Below are 5,296 nucleotides of genomic sequence, written 5' to 3'. Positions count from 1 at the left end.
ATGGATAATTCAAATCCCTTATTGCCTTTGCACTATTTATTGCTTGAGTGCATGATACAAATTTGTCGAAAAAAGAAATCTACGAAAATTGATGTAGGAGTTGAAATTTGTACACATCTCACCAAAATTCAACATTTGTATAGTACTTTCTGTATACTCCTCCGTCCATATTTGCATAAAATTCATTATAGCAAGCTCTCTCTCTTTGTATATCTCACATATGAGGAAACATGATAGGCTGGCCAGTGGTGGAAAGAATCCGGAAAGAAAAGCACAAGCATGAATCTGCATTGAAGCTTGCCGAGGAGCTTATAAAAAAGAGCCAGAGCTACTGGTTGCAATCTATCAATGCGGAGCCCACACTGGTTAATATCAATACCCTTGATCAAAGAGCAAGAGGAGCACAAAGTGACCGACAAGGTGGGGGAGGAAGAGAAGGAGAAGTAGAAAATGATGAAAATGTTCAACCATCGACCGAAGAAAATAGAAGACACGAGACTCCTTCACACCCGTTGTTTGTAGCAACTAGTAATGGAATAGTAGAGATTGCTCAAGAAATACTAGATAAATTTCCTCAGAGTATTGAGCTTGTTAATCAAATGGGGCAGAACATATTGCATTTGGCTGTGATGCATCGACAGCGGGGGGTTTTCCGTGTTGTCAAGAACAATAACAGACTAGTGACCAGGATGAGCTCGACAATCGACCATAATGGCTACACATTGTTGCACCAAGTTGCACACATGAAGCACTATCACGGAGGAACCAAGCCCGGCCCTGCACTCGAGCTACAAGAAGAAATAAAATGGTTCAAGGTGAGCTAGCTACTATTGTACAACTGCAATCCCATTGCATATTTTTATGAAATACAGTTCTTTATTCCTAGCTATAAGTAATATTTGCTTGTTAATTACAAGGAAATTAAAGAACGTTTTTAATTTTCCCATATTCCAAATTACTTCAAAATCAGTGAAATGCAGCTTTTTATACCTAAGCTATAAGTAATTTGTATAGCAAGTGTTCCAAGGAAAATGTAATCCTATAACTAAGGACCATGATAGGGAAACCTATTTTCCTATAATTAATGACTTTACCAGCACTAATGGATTTGTTTTCATGTTTCTCTGTCCGTGCAGCGGGTGCTGAAGGTGCTTCCACCTTCTCTGTCCAAGAAGCGGGTGCTGAGGGTGGTTCCACCTTCTCAAGCATTGCAAGGTGACAACGAGAATAAATTGACAGCACATGAGCTCTTCCAAATGGAGCACAAAAAACAACTCAAGTTGGCGCAAGATTGGAGCCAGAAAACCTCTCAGTCATGCTCAACAGTAGCCATTCTTGTGACCACGGTTATCTATACTGCCGCTTACACTATACCTGGAGGTTCTGACGTTCCAGGCTCTGCTATCTTCCATCACAACCGTTTCTTCTTGGCTTTCACTGCCTTGGACCTTATCGCCATAGTAAGCTCCCTCACCTCAGCTGTGATGTTCCTTTCTATACTCACCACTCCTTTTGAATATGAGAAATTCCATCAAAGTATTCCACGGAAACTGAGCCTTGGCTTCGCTTTACTCTTCCTCACCGCTATGACAACCATGCTTTCTTTCGCTTGCACCCTTTTTCCAATCATTCGTTATAAGAAGGAACTAACCACGGGTCTGATTTCGATTGCTGCTTTCCTTCCAGTGACAGTATTTGCACTAATGCAGTTCCCTTTATATGTCTCATTTCTGAGCACTATGAAGGACTTCTTTAAAGAAGCCAGGAAGTCTCTAAATTGGTGTTGCAGCCCTTTTTGGTGCCAGCGTTGCAGGAAAGGGAAGACCAGAAGAAGACAAAGGGCAGTTTGAGAAAGTGTATGTTTGCTTCAATAGCACGGCAAGAGATACATAAGATCTCGTAAATGTGTAAGCAAGAAGACAAAGGGCAGTTTGACATGCTATGTTGTTGTTTTTCATGTTGTACTTTGCCTTTTGTTTTTAGTTTTTTCTTTCTTTCTTTCCATCTCCATTGGTCCAACTGGATCAATTGCAGATTGGATCACTCCGTAATCCATAGAGGTCGTACTGCTTTGCTATACTGATCAAAGTAGAAGCAAGAGCATAGTAGAAGTGGAAATTACCAATTAGTCCACCTAGGGTAGTAGAAATCAAGCCAAGACATTCAACTGTTACTTCTAGTACTAGATGACAGAGTTTGAAATTCGTATAAGCGAATCCATCGCATGTGGACACCACATTGGATAGCTTAGATCTGCCCATGTCCTCGTGAGCTATCGATGCAGTTTCTCGTCAAATTATGAATTTAAGTTGTGGTTGAAAAGTTTACAGTGCTAACTATTGGTCAAAACAGCAGAACCCAATGGTCTGTGCTCATTTGAGAAAGATTACTAAGGCTTGATGGTATCAAGAGAGCAGATCCAATTGGTCATTTGATTAACTTCTCTAGAACGCTCATGGACTCTGAATACCCGCCATCATAAATGATAAGTTACAAATGGTAGATCGGTTGCCCCACAAGGGATCCCGTATCTCCCTATGAATACAATAGTATCGATGAATTATGAATTATAAATTATAAATAGCTAATTTTGCAGATGCATGCATGCTATAGGCAATCTACTGACACAACAGTTAGTTTAGCATTAGAAGTAAAACTGAGCTAGCAGAAAAATTCACATGATGCTCTCCGCGCTTCGTCGTCAATTCTACTCCAGAACCTTCAGCTGTTACTGGCTTGTGCAGCTGCAATTAAACCAGATTCTCGCGAAAGATACATAACAAAGGTTACTTGATCAATACCCTTTTATTCATAAAAAAGGCCATATTTTCAACAATTTATGACACAAGTCCATTCCTAAAAGATGGATTTGCTATGCTTTTTAAACAATAACCGCTGCATAAAAATTAGAATTGGCCCAAACAAAGATATGAGAAATCTGGTTTAAGTATTGCAGGACAGCGCTTCTGCACAAAAAAATAAGTAGTAACTTGCCAATGCCTCTCTTCCAACGAGGCTAACTGCAAGAAAAATGAAGGATCTGAGATCAGCAGCTCTTTACTAGCTTGTGCAGCTGCAATTAAAAACAGAATTCTCAAGAGAAATAAATGCCAAGGGTCCAATATTCTTTTATCGTAAAAAAGGTTAATGTGTTCAATAACTTAAGATGCTGGTAAAACCTTAAGCAATGGATTCTCTATGTCCCTAAAAAAAACTGAAACATCTGGTTTAAAATTTTGAGAGACAACAACACCTAGCCAGTGTCCAGTTTCCAACAGGGCTGACCGCAAGAAAGATGAAAATTTTGAACTTAATAGGATTTCTGTTAAGTCAACCAAAAGCCCTAAACATAAACTAATCCTGTTCTCATCTCTTTACAGGTTAATTTGCAATTATTGACAATTTATGCCCGAAAAAGAAACAACGTTATTTGCATTCATCAGCAATTTAGTTCATACACGTTCACTCAGATTAGAGTGTAGAATGAGGAAGAGAGACTTATCCATGCATCCATCTCCTACATGACAAAGGGCATTGGAAGAAGACTTAATTACAGCTTCTGCCACAGATAATCAATGGAGGGAACGCACAAAAGCATCATCTTTTGAAGGCAGGCTTACACTCTCAAATTTCGTAGTTATCTCCCAGATGTTATCTTCAGATATGTCAGAAACTTTTCTCTTGCCAAGACTCTTCTTTCCCATGACAAAGCCTGCTGCCAACAATAGGAAATAAGAACTTAGAATTGTTCTGAAATATTTCATGAAGTCATCCACATCAGTAAACCAAACCATTCTAACAAAATCAAAAGCATACAACAACAAACCAAGCCCCAATCCCAACTAGTTGATTTCTTTTGATTTATGAAAATAAAGAACATGCAATATATATATATATATAACCTGCCTGCTTAAGATCTCTCTTGATATTGAGAAGCACAGATAGGTCACAACCATCCTCTAGACTGATTTAAGAACTTTTTTGAGAAGACACCATTTAGCCTCCAAAGTGTTTAGAAAAAAACTGGGAGAGAAGATGGAGGGAAGCACGGTGGAACAAAACTCTTTTTCATATCATATTATTCGCATAAGAGAATTACCATTCTCCCAATACATATATTCATTTTAAGGTTTATTCTAGAGACTCAAGGGATAACTACATCATTACTCAAGGGATAACTACAATATCATTAGGACGTTGCATACATGCACTTACAATAACTAAAAGGATTATTTGGATGGAGACTTCAAAATTATTCCAATACAAAGTAGTTAATTACTGCTATCTTAAAATTCAAAATCTGGGTTTTATGTCTACGAATGAAGTCAAAGTTCTCATCAAAGTTTTTAACCACTCTATACCCTAGTCTATCATACTAAAACAAAACTCTTGTATCTATATAAATAACTTTCACATTCCAACTCCAATTACTACTAAAACCCAAAACATGCTATCCCAATAAGGTATACAAAAACAAAATAAAATTTTTTGATCCAACATTGCAGCGCTGCCAATTTCTCATGTAATCATATGATACACAAACGAGAGAAGAAATACCACCCTTAAGAGGGGCTTTTACGCAATCTATCACAGAATCGATAAACTCAAAATTTTTTACAAATGTAAATCTATTTTTCAATTTATTTTTAACTCTTGATAAATTTATTTACGATCTTAAAAAAAGTCTCACACTGACTTGACTTGCTGGGCTTAAAAGCTCTTGACTTACCATCTCAACGATGTCTAGCTATTTCTTTTATTTTTTTTAATTGATGCATTTTTTTATATGTATTTTTCAAATTAATTTTTTAATTTATATTTAAATTAATGCATTTACTTAATTTTATTTTGTTTTAGCCTTTTTTAAATAACAATTATTATTTTATTTATTTTATATGCATATAATTTTTGAAAAAATTATTCTAATTCATATATAATTTGTTGGTTTTATGTTTTATATAGATAAAAAAAAAGATTTATTTTTAAATAATATTTGTAACCTTACATAATATTATTTTTTATTTATTTTATTCATCCAATATCATTTGATTAAATAATATAGATAAACAAAATATTGAACTGAATTAAGTTAGAAGCCCGTGTTGTGAGGTCACACATCATCTTGATGTATATGTGTTTCTCAGTTTTTATTTTTTATTTTCATCTATATTTATCATTAATGACTTGTTTTTCTATTTAGCAGAACTTGTAGCTCCCAGAAAACAGCTATTGGTCGATAATAATGCAGCGGCCGCAAGGTGCTATAGAAGATAAGCCAGCGAACAGGAAAGCCCCT

At 36.1% G+C, this 5,296-nt stretch overlaps 1 long non-coding RNA gene across 1 annotated transcript; it reads right to left on the bottom strand.

Annotated features, from left to right (window-relative positions):
- Nucleotides 1-3,417: 3,417 nt before the first annotated feature.
- Nucleotides 3,418-3,719, bottom strand: LOC105115549 (uncharacterized). The gene is made up of 2 exons (XR_840362.1): nucleotides 3,621-3,719; nucleotides 3,418-3,517 (listed from the first exon to the last, which is right to left on the bottom strand). It is a non-coding gene; the product is annotated as an uncharacterized LOC105115549 (long non-coding RNA).
- Nucleotides 3,720-5,296: the final 1,577 nt, after the last annotated feature.

Source organism: Populus euphratica, unplaced genomic scaffold, assembly GCF_000495115.2.
Source record: "Populus euphratica unplaced genomic scaffold, PopEup_1.0 scaffold804.1, whole genome shotgun sequence".
In the NCBI taxonomy this organism is placed as follows: domain Eukaryota; kingdom Viridiplantae; phylum Streptophyta; class Magnoliopsida; order Malpighiales; family Salicaceae; genus Populus; species Populus euphratica.
This window is presented reverse-complemented; position numbering and strand designations above follow the sequence as displayed.